At 34.2% G+C, this 11,538-nt stretch overlaps 1 long non-coding RNA gene across 1 annotated transcript in view; it reads left to right on the top strand.

Moving 5' to 3' along the window:
* The first annotated feature begins 207 nt into the window (after positions 1-207).
* Positions 208-11,538, top strand: part of LOC129229415 (uncharacterized) — a 40,816-nt gene continuing 29,485 nt past the window's right edge. Inside the window, exon 1 of the long non-coding RNA XR_008581094.1 lies at positions 208-260. This is a non-coding gene — a long non-coding RNA (uncharacterized LOC129229415). The remainder of the gene's footprint in view (positions 261-11,538) is intronic.

Here is an 11,538-nt window from a genome sequence, read left to right as displayed (position 1 = left end):
ATTTATGGCGTACCTGGCGCAATTATGGAACGCGACTCGAAAAATGGCGGGAAACGAACAGACAATAACGATGGGCAGTTCGTTTTGCTCTTCCCCTCCTCAAATTTGCGGCGTGTTCGCTGGAGCGTTGCGGAATTCGATGTCGCTTTCAGCAGCGGTTAAGGTTAACTTATCTGTATATAAAGAACCTTAAATTGGCACGCGCCTGACACACGAATGCAGTTTCGGTGGGAATTTGCCAGCATTGAAATTCCTAGCAGGTGAGTGGAATTAGAATCAATTTTTAATTTTTTTCGATTTCCATGTACAGTTGAACCTTTTTAGTACGATCACGTTTAATACGAAATCACCGCTCAAACGAACATTTTGTTCGTTAAGTTTGGTTTGCTATCTAATTACATTAAAAAGTGCACGTATTATTCGTACATTAAATTGAAAGTCTAAGACTAGGCTTGCCAGACGTCCCGGTTTGACTGGGACAATCCCGGTTTTCAGACAAAATCCCGGTGTCCCGGTCAGTTAACTTCATGTCCCGGAAAAAGACAAATTTGATTACAGATGACCAAAAAAGTCTAAAAATAATTAAGTTGAAGGATTATCTTGGATAATTACTTTGTCATTTGCAACTTTGACTTGAAAAATTAATATCGCGGATTAGCTTGTGTGGATTTTTACAATAAGATTAAAACCAAAAAAGACTTTCTAAAAAAAGTCCCTGCCAATAAAAAGTATATGTGAATATTGTTAAATTTTTTATTCCTCATTCAAAGTATTTCTTCTTACAAAATAACTTACAGATATTAACAGGTAAGAAGTAAAATTTATAGATTTATCTGCTTGCGTCATTTTTTATTACCCTTGTTTTAGGTCATTAATTAGCAACCATTTACTCGTAGCATTGAGAATGAACTGCTCTGTAAAATACTCTAAAAGCCAGCCAGGGTTGTGTACCCCTTTGAATACTCGCGACGCTGGGGGTTGGGGAGAGGGGAGGGCATTCCGGTGTCCCGGTTGAGTATTTCAGAAATCTGACGAGCCTAGCTAAGACGAACAAAAATTTACTTGAAATGATCGTGATTGAATACTTTAATTTTCTTTTTTAGAAATTATTCATTCTTTTGTTAGGTAGTAGAAGTCCTATTGGATATCGAGAAGAAAATATTAAATATTTTGCATAGAAAATAAATTCCCGTTCATTTGTTTATTTGTGGATATTTCAATTTACTCGGAGATAAAACTTCATCTTCCATTGTGGATTGCAACCTATTTCTCGATTGTCGATTAGCATCTTCCTTTTTTAATATTTTCCAAACACATTCTTTTATAAGAAATAAGTGATTTTTTTTCTGAATGTACTAATAGTTAGATTACGATATGTGTATTAGTAGTAATGTTTTTTAAATATAAGTAAGCATTCAGTCGTTTTTTCACAGTATCACTCCTTCATGGTTGTTACTAATAACGGTTAATACTCACAAATTCGTGATTTTTTTCACATTTCTTGTCAACCGAGTTCAACTGTATGTGTTTATCTTTTCAGATTTCATGTTTAAATACTTCACTTTGCATAATTATTAAGGTATTCAAGACCTTGTTTCTTTTTCTTATTTTCAGAAAGATGAGATTGTTTATTTGTGATACAATGTTCAATAGCATACTTATACTTTTTCACTCAATTATTATTGTTGCACTAACATCTTCACTAATTTTTGAGATCAGAACAAGCTAGTTAAATTGACAGATAACATTTCGTAAAACAGTGATGCCCAACCTTATTTTTTCGAAGGCCGCTCCTAAAACTAGGATTATTCTTGTGGGGTGGAACGCATAAGCATTTTTAAAATAGTTAAAACATTCCTAAATAGCATTTAATGACAAACCAAGAATTGATGTTATCATTACTTGGTGCTTATGTTATCAATGCAAATTTTCATCTGTTTTTCAAACACTCTGAATACTCGTATATTGGACTCCAAATTTGTGACATTATGACAAATCCTGGTGTTCAACGTTGAACAAAATACTGGGTCACATGAGTCAACTTCGCGGGCAGACAGTGGCCCACGGACCGTAGGTTGGCCACCACTCATAGCCGAAATTGAACGTCAAAAAGTGACTGAGAATAGCAGTGCTCCAATATTATGCAAAAACTGGCAACGGTTCCTATACAAATCAATAAAAGGCAACATTATGACAACTATGGTCGCATTCTTTTTAGTCTAACTATACACGAAAATCATGACGACTATTCGAAACAACTACGCAAAAAAATAAAGTCACTCTAGCTCAGAGGTTTCCGAATTTTTCCGATTCGCGGCACCTTTTGAATAATTACAAATTTCTCACTGCACTCTAGTCTATATCTGTCACATGACACATATAAATCCCAGGGATACTTCACAGCATCCCTCGCCTCTTCCTCGAGCACCCCAGATTGCCGCGGCACCCCCTTGCTCTAGCCTTAGATCATTGAGACATAGATAAAGTAAGTGAGAGTTGTTGTTGAGGCAGGAATCTTCGCGGGGGAAAGTGACCACGTGACTGCGACCTTTCACAGAAGACATTTCGCCAAAGCTATGCTAAATCTTGTAGGAATTTGAACAGTCGTCGATTTTAATTTTTTACCCTCTGCCTTAAATGTTTTGGCACATTTTTTTTTTCTGTCACCCGCAAAAGCATAGTTTACTGATTCATGGATATTTTTTTTTTTTTTCCAATTTCTACAGTAAGTTTCTGAGTTACGCCGATTAAAAATGGCTCTAAGAGTTGCGCTCACTGAGAAGTATATTTGTATTTCCTACACGTTTTTGAACAACGTAAACTATTTTTTAGCCTATCTTCCCCGTAAAAATATTTTTTTTTTTGTTTAAGAAAGTTAATTAAATGAATAAAGATTTCATCTATTGCAAAAACAACCACAAAAACACAAAGAAAATTCTTAAAATAAATAAATTGAATGATGGGGGGGGGGGAGGGGACTTTCAAACGAAGAACTGCAATTTTTTTCTCTCAAATTTGGGTGTTTGAACCTTGTTTATAGTTTTACTTTTCAGCCAAAGGTTTTTTTTTTTATTAATTTAATTTTTTTTTTCAAATTCGATCGCTGAATATCAGAGAAAATTTTAGAAATTCTAAACATTTTCAATACTTTGTGTTCGGAATTCGAAAAAAGTTCTTTGTGAAATCCGGAATGCAATTTTCCATAGACTTCACAAGTTAGAGGGTGGCTGGTTTTAGATAAGTGCATTCATTGCGCACAGGGTTTTATTGCGTGTAATACTGGTTGGAGAAATGAAAAAAGTGTTAATATTGTTTTACCAGACAAAGAAAAAAAAAGGTTTTGATAAAATAATTTTTATTATTTTATCAAATACTAAAAATTATTTTTTCAAACCTCCCGCCCCCCCCCTCCAATATAAATGCAATAATTCATGTTGAAGGGTCAAAATAGATCGTAGAATAGAGACATATAGCAAGAAAACGCCAAATCCTAAAGGTCGTAGTCACGTGGTACACGCCGGTGAAATTATTTGATTTTTTCCTCCGGAGATAGGACCTGTCGCCCTTATTCCTACTTCAGCGCAAATAATAGCGAATGAATGGGATGGTTTGTCTATCTCTCAATGGTCTAAGGCTCTAGCTGAAAATTTTCCTTTTCGCAGAAAATGAGCATTTTTCAATCAATTCTTTTTGTACGAAGAAACAACAAATATTTTCCCCCTTCAAAATCGGCCGCACTTCGTCGTCAAAATTAAATATGATTTCTTTGTGGACACCAGTTAGCGAAAAGAATTTTAGATGCCAGTTGCAGAAGGAAGTTGGCTGATAATTTACACATTTTAAACCTAATTTCTGGTGAGCTAGATTTTTGAGCTTTTGTAGAGTAAAATAAGCATGCCGATTTTAGAACTGTATTTAGCCAGCGCAAGTTTCTCTGTCTACCAGCACAAGTTTTTTTTTTTTTTTGTCTGCACACTATGTGAATGTGACCCATGTTACCACTTTCCACGCTAGAGCGGTTACTACTATTCCTACTTGCTCTACTAGTGGCTTTCAAAAACCTTTTTAAATTGAAATAAAGTTTGTTTTCCAAAATAGTATCTTGTTTGTAACAAATTTTAATTCCCTTCATTGTCACGCCAAAAAACTAATTTTCAGTATTGACTGACAAATAATTCCACATTCATCAGAAACATAAAAAGGTAATTGTTTTGTATTGTGCATGTAATACAATATGTAATTGTTGTTAAACAACTCAACTATTACTCAATAAGATCAAAGGTGCCCTAATGTTAATGATTTCCATAAAATCTAGCTTAGAAAATAGCAATGCTTTTTTTTTTTTTTTTTGAAGAAATTAAGATGGTCAGTTCATTTCAAAAGCAATTCGTATCCAATAGGCTCAATTTTCTTTCAAATTTTTTTATCTCAGTATGCTAAATAATTTTCTTTTGTAACTTTTTAACGAATTAGCATTGTTGGTAGGGCATTTTATATTATCTGAATCGTCTATATATTACAAATTCCATCAAAACAACCAAAACATCATATTTTCAGTTCAAGTAATCTTTGGTTTGAGGGTAAAAGTAGGGGAATATTGGGCAAAGTGAAATGGTGAAATATTTACTCCGCTTTTAGCTTCACTTATCTAGTAGTATTTTAACTGTGTAGTAGCACATGTAGGCTATTCCAATTAAGATAAAGTTATCTCTGAAAATTGAAGAACATGATAATAAAAGCAATTTTCAAAAATCGATACTCATATTTTAATATTTTGTTGTAAGTCAAAAATCATTTTTGTTATTATTAAATGATAAAGTTCTCGTTATTAACGTTTGAAACATTAATCGAGATCTACTAATATTCGATGCAGTTATTATTTGTTTAATTTTGAGCTAATTTGTGTTTTAATTTTTTTAATTATTTTTTTTATTTGTCTTTTTTTTTTTTATTTAATCATTCATTCTTTTATTTACTCATTCATTTGATCAAAAATAGCTTTAAGGAATAAAAAAAAATATTTCTTTCGAAAAAAAACATTAAAAAAAATTAATTTGAATTTTGACATCTTGAATTCAAATTATGTTTTTCGCAATCACGAGTGTGTGTATGTAGGCGTGTGTTTGTGTGTGGGGGTATGTGTTTGTGTGTATGGGTTATGTGTATGTAGGCATGTGTGTTTGTGTCTGTGTGCTGGCATAAGTGGGTGGGTAGTTGTGTGTATGAATGTGTGTGTGTGGGGGGGGGGGGTATGTGTGTGTAGGCATATGTGTTTGTGTCTGTGTACAGGCATGAATGTGTGGGTAGTTGTGTGTATGTGTGTATATTTTTTGTGTGTGTATGTGTGGGTGCCTGTATGTATACGTGTATGTGTTTGTGTATGTGTGTGTAGGTGTATGTGTATGTATGTGTTTGTGTGTGTGTGCGTGCGTGTGTGTAGTTGTGTATGTATGCGCGTGTGTGTAGGACATGGATGCAACCTGGAGACGGCTTTCGCTATAGAAGCAGCATCGTGAGGAGCCCGTCGACGGTGATGGTGCGAAGGGTGGCGGTGGGAAAAATCAAAAGAACGTCAAAAACACACTAAGCAATCGTGATTGCTCAAAAAATGTTTTAGTGGAAGTTTTATTATAAAATATATTGTTCCTTCTTTGTGTAAAAACCGTGAATTTTAGAACAAAATTCAAAACTGTTCGTATTGAAAAAAGTAAGTGATCTTAACCATTTTTATTCCACTTTGCCCCATATTCACTTTCTTGTATTATATTTAAAACGAAAGACACAAAGAAAAATAATTTTCCAGAACTGTCCCCACATTTGTAATTGCGATTTTCTCAGCTGCCTTTAACAATAAGGAACTAAATCACTCTCGTACGCACTCAGTTTAAAAACAAGTCTTATTTTTGCTTAAAAAATGCGCAATAAACACCGAAGAAAATAGGAAATTTCTCTTCTTGATTTCAAGTGTGCCTTTTCAACACTCCAAAACGTACGAAATCTTCTCCTACGCACTTTTATGTCATGTTTAGATGTTCTGGAGAAGAAAAAAGCGCTTGGTTGGATTTCATCAAGCGAAGCGAATAAGACGCGCTTCTCCCGAGACGCTTCTGCTTTTACTGTACTCCCGATTATCCGTGCTAATTAATGCAAGGGTGTACACGGATAATCGAAAAACACGGATAATTCGAAAATGACAAAGCACACAGAAAAGTGTGTATTTGGAGGCTATAAGTAGGCTTGCCGGATGTCCCGGTTTTCAGACAAAATCCCGGGTCCCGGATAAAGATACATTTGATTACAAATGACCAAAAAGGTCTAAAAATAATAAACTGTGAAGGATTATTGAGGATAATTACTTTATCATTTGTACCATTGACTTGCAAAATTAATACCGGATTAGCTTGTGAGGACTTTACAACAAGAATAAAACCAAAAAGGACAGTCTAAAAAAGTCCAATAAAATGAAAAGTATATTTAAATATTGTTGATTTTTTTATTCTTCAAAGCGTTTTTCTAACTAAAATAAACTGTAAATATTTACATCAAAGGAGTGAAATGTTCAAATTGTATCTGCTTATGCTATTTTTTATCACCAAAAATCAGCCACAGATGAGTAAATTTTTTAATAGCAACTTCGCTGGAAAGGAGGGGGGATTCCAGCGTCTCAGTTGAGAATTTCTGAAATCTGGCTAGCCTAGCTATAAGTGGTACATAAAATACTTCAGAGGTTTAATCACTATACTCTACTAATTCAAAAAGTAATACAATAGTACTAGTAATGAAATACGTAATAAAATTTATTATAATTTTTAGCTTTAAGTAATTTTTAATTTAAATTTTTGGCTGAACGGAGAATCCGCAAACCGGATAATAGGGAGTGTAGTGTAAAGCCATAACGTACGAATTTTCCTTAAAAAAAATTGCATTGGTTCCTTTCTGTTATGTAACTAGGGGGCTACCGTCCCCTGATCAGTATCGCTCACCAACCCCTGGAAACTACAAGTGAGTTCATTCGAATCACTTCGTGTTCTAAGTTCTCCACTCCCACATCAGTCATCAAAGGTGTTTTTTGAGGGAACGTCATTGCTTCCATAGTAATTCATCAAACTTCATAAGTAAGATATCTTTTAAATTAAAGAGTTTTTTCACTTCTTTCGCCGAAAAATAAATAGACAAATCACATTTTTTTTTGTTGTTCAAAAAACTACTGAAAAAAAACGGGTTTTTGAATTACTTCCGTTGAGTGCGCATGCTTTGCACGGGTTAACTTGTCCTCATATATAATAGCGAATAATCGAGTAACGCTGACGTCATAAACAATGAAACTCTCGCCACGGCATGATAATTTGATAATATTTTTTGGTAATGTTTGATATGCAGGGAAATGCTTTATTTTGACGAGGCTGAACTGGATCCGGTCACTTAACTGTTTAACTGTTAAGACTGTCATTTTAGCAGAGTGAAGAAACGAAAAAGTAGTCAACTTTTAAAGCTATCTACTGGAGTTTAGGTTGAATCCAGGATTAAAATTTCAACTATCAAAATATCACCAAATAGGCAATTGCTTCGTTAAAATGTAGAAGAGTAGAAGCAATTTTCACCCATTATTCCTTGACGGGCGACTTTCAAGCGTATAATATTTGTCAAAGGTTTAAAGGTGTTTAATGCATGGACGCCATGTCTTCCTCAGTAATTCATCAAATTCTATAAGTAAAGCTTTTTTTTTTTAAGGTTTTCACTGCTTTCGGCAAAACGAGCAGAGATCTCCCACTGTGGCGATTCTTTCAATTTATTCCGTTTTTGAAAAATAATCATTGCTTTAATGTATAAATCCCTCGCGGGCGGTAGGCTGGATTAGAGCATCCTGCGCTGAATGCGAAGGTCGTGGGTTCAATCCCCCATGGGCCAGAAAATGTCGCTTCTAATTGACTTATTTTCTCAGCCAAAATCTGATCTAATTTTTTATGAATGTATATTCTAAACTCTGTGCAAGTTTTTGAACAACAGTTATGTCGTTGTATTAAAATAGGAAAATGAATCATTGCCTTTAATATGGTAAATAACAGTATATAACTTCTAAAAAAATATTTTTAAAAACAAAAGGAAAAAAACAAAACAAAACAAAACGGGAAAAATATGAAATACACATTTATTGCATTTTTTCATACCAGGGGACTCTGCTTCCTTCTTTCTCCCACTCACCAATCCCCGAGATTGCTTCGAAATCTTATTTGATTTGCATAGAGATAAATCGTCGGCAAGGCAGTATTTGATTAAAATACGAATTCTGATTAAGACAAAATTAAAACCTCGCTTCCCTCCTGTTGAAAATAGGGATTAGTTACAGCGCTCAAGGCTGGGATCTGCGGTAAACTATAGGTACTGAGGTAAAAACTTGATGAGATATAGATAAAAAAAAACAGTAGAACCTCGTTTATCCTGTGTCAGTTTATCCGGATCTGCGGTTTAGTCAGATCAAATTGTTCGAGTAAAAATATCATGTTTAATTAAATAACAGTTTTAAACTATGATTCCAAGCATGGAACTATAAATACGCCGAATATTCGGTTTTTGTTCTGATTAAACGCATAACTCCTACATAGAACCTACAATAAAGTATAGTACTAATTTAACAAACAACATGGCTTGCTTTGAAGGGTCAGTCTGACACTGCTGCAGCTGAACTATAAATGATAACTTATTTGCGAGAAACGGCACGATGTAGCTTTGTTACTGAACATTGTTTTTTGCTCCAATAAAATACAAGTCAGCTTATTTCAGAATGTGTTTTGCTCAATACCCGAATTATCCAAATTTTCGTTTATTCGGATTGTCTTTAGTCCCACTTAGTCCAGATAAACGAACGAGGTTGTACTATATCCATAAATCTCCAATACATTTAATATACCATGTCTTGTCTTCAATCTTCTAGTTAAACCGAACCATTGCTTCCGTTCACTCGTCTGGTCAGTGCTAACTCTATATTAGCTACCAGTTTGTTTGGCACTCTTGACTTCCTTAAGAGGTTTTCCACCTCCAGCTAAGTCACTTCCTATGCTGGGCTGATGAGGGCTAATAAGCACGAAACTGCAGTCCTCGGATGGAATGACTGAGCTAGCGGTGTATTTCAAATTTTCTATGTTCAGCGAATTGTAATGAATTCAGTAAAAGTTCTTTCTTTGCCAGCACAGTGTTGATGCAGGAAAAACAACCTGTTTCGCTGCACCATAAAAGAATGTGATGGATTTCTGACAATCTTTTATAGTAAAACTTGCTATATTTTCGTTTTTTTTTTTTTTTTTTTTTTTGCTGTTTTTTCTCATGTTTTTATTAACTTGGTTTGGTGTATGTCTGTTCTATTAGGGATGCGTCGTTCATGAGCGAACGGGTCGAAATGACCGACTCTTTAAAATAAACGATCTCTTAAAAAATGAACGGCTGTTCTTTTAAACTATATTTGTTTTACATAGTTCTCTATGTCTCATTTAGTTTCTTAATTTAATTATTTTTTATTTAGTTAAATCAAAGATTTCTTTTGATATAATTTTCATTTTACACACTCAAAATAATTTTTTGCTTTGTTTACCATTCAAAATTTTTTACAAGACGGTATTCTTTGATTTTCTTTTCTTTTTTTCCGTCTTGTTTTATTTAACGATCGATTTGACAAGTTCTTTGATGTCATGTCAATTTTATTTTATTATTAAACAAAATTTTAACCACTAAATTTTATACCATGGTGGAATCGAAAGTACGACTTTCGGAATAACATGTCTTACCGCTTGGTTTACGAGAAATAGCTTACAAAATGAACTATAATTGCTTGAAACATCTAACTTAAATAAAATGTTTCTTAATTAAATTTTTACTGGTATACTTTCTAAGTGGTAAGTAGTTTTATTCGTTTTTCCTTAAGAAGGGGGGGGGGGAGGTGTTTCAGCGTCAAAAAATTCAATTTTATTACGAATTTTTTTTAGAAAATGGACGGATTAAATTTATTAGAGCCTTTTGTGCATTATTATGTATTGTTTTAAGAATATTCTATAAATTTTTGATCAAAAAATATCCACAGACAATCCTGTGACAGAGCTTTTCCCTGAGCACCATTGGAGAAAGATGATTTGCGGTGTTCTCTGTAGCTCAGCTGATATTTATCTGAAATCAAATTCTATTTGAATTTAGTCAATGTATTAATTAATCCTCAACTCTACGCTCTCAGATTTTTTTTGTTTGACTTTAAAATTATTGGCGGCTATTTGAAGTTAAACGTGCCATTTTTCACGAAAAAATCCGCTATATTATTAGTAAAAAACGCATTAAAAAAAACCACAAACTCAACGTAGAGGGGAGGATTTTTATATTGTAACGGATTCGGTGCGACTTCCACTTTCTTGAAATGAAGACACAGTTCTTGATAAAAACACAGGAAATTTATTTACACTATGTACAGGAAAGATCTTCAACAACTGCCAAATTATTCATCAGCAATTAAGCAATTATCACACAACACCGTAAACTCAACGTTTACACACGTATTTACTTCCAAATACGAAAACAACACAGCGAAATGCCTCGCTATAAACAGAGCAAAAATCCTCTCGGTTCGAAATATCAAACGAAACTGACTGTTTATCCATCGCTAACGGCCCACGTTGCTCTCGGTTCGAAATATCAAACGAAACTGACTGTTTATCCATCGCTAACGGCTTAAATACACCGAAAAGAATTTTCTCAAATATTCCACACGCTTCTCGAAATGCGTTGACCGTTATCAAATTTTATCAATGAACAAAAAGGGAATAGGGGTCGTATATTTTAGCCATATGAAAAAGGGGTTGTATATTCATTACGGGAAACTATTTACAGGTTACGTTACTACAATAATTACTATTTACAGGATTTGTAACATTGTGGTGCCGTGACCAGGATATAGTTTCCCGTAATGAATATACAACCCCTTTTTCATATGGCTAAAATATACGACCCCTATTCCCTTTTTGTTCATTGATAAAATTTGATAACGGTCAACGCATTTCGAGAAGCGTGTGGAATATTTGAGAAAATTCTTTTCGGTGTATTTAAGCCGTTAGCGATGGATAAACAGTCAGTTTCGTTTGATATTTCGAACCTACGCGGGGAAACCCCAATGGATTTCAAAAATTGTAACGGATTCGGTGCGACTTCCACTTTCTTGAAATGAAGACACAGTTCTTGATAAAAACACAGGAAATTTATTTACACTATGTACAGGAAAGATCTTCAACAACTGCCAAATTATTCATCAGCAATTAAGCAATTATCACACAACACCGTAAACTCAACGGTTACACACGTATTTACTTCCAAATACGAAAACAACACAGCGAAATGCCTCGCTATAAACAGAGCAAAAATCCTCTCGGTTCGAAATATCAAACGAAACTGACTGTTTATCCATCGCTAACGGCTTAAATACACCGAAAAGAATTTTCTCAAATATTCCACACGCTTCTCGAAATGCGTTGACCGTTATCAAATTTTATCAATGAACAAAAAGGG

This window comes from Uloborus diversus, chromosome 9 (genome assembly GCF_026930045.1).
Source record: "Uloborus diversus isolate 005 chromosome 9, Udiv.v.3.1, whole genome shotgun sequence".
Classification (NCBI taxonomy): Eukaryota; Metazoa; Arthropoda; class Arachnida; order Araneae; family Uloboridae; genus Uloborus; species Uloborus diversus.
Note: the sequence above shows the minus strand (reverse complement) of the source record. Positions and strands in the feature narration are given on the sequence as shown.